We start from the raw sequence: 653 nt of genomic DNA on the forward strand, positions 1-653 counted from the left end.
TGGGGACTGGAGTTTGACTAATTGGGTCTTCCACACCTTGTTCTTCATTTGTATATATCTGAAAGATCTGATAAATGGACTCCTCTGTTCCTGCTCTTCAGAGGGAGATGGGGAGCAGCAGCTTTGGCATTTTGTGCTTAAGAACAGGGAAAAGGTAAGCGGGTCATATGCAAACAAGCTTTTATCAGCACCTGAGTATTGTGAAATAACGTCAGTGATTGACATCGTAGTTCTGGGAACCAATCGTACTGTGATAGCAGGGAGGACCCCCGCAATGCAAACACTCAACACAAAGCCTCGTGTTTGAGCAATGTAACAGGAGCTGAAGCAATGCTGTGACTTTGTCTGTAAATGTAATGTAAACCCAGGAGGCTTCTCCGCTAATTCATAAAAATTATTGTAAATGGATCAACTGAGGCATCCCATTATTATCAGGATTTAATAGTTTTGGAATTATGCTGTTACTTATTGGTGCATAGTAATTCCAGTAGGTAAGAATCCACCTGTTTATGTGCAAAGATGAGTTTACTCCACCTAGGAAGCTGAGAAGTATCCTTTTTTAATCTTCTTTGGTTATACTGCCAAGCCATGAAATTGTATCATCACACACATTAATAAACATGTAATTTATTTTAAACAGATCTGAAGATGTC

The sequence above is a fragment of the Chlamydotis macqueenii genome, chromosome 11 (genome assembly GCF_036417535.1).
Source record: "Chlamydotis macqueenii isolate bChlMac1 chromosome 11, bChlMac1.mat, whole genome shotgun sequence".
In the NCBI taxonomy this organism is placed as follows: Eukaryota; Metazoa; Chordata; class Aves; order Otidiformes; family Otididae; genus Chlamydotis; species Chlamydotis macqueenii.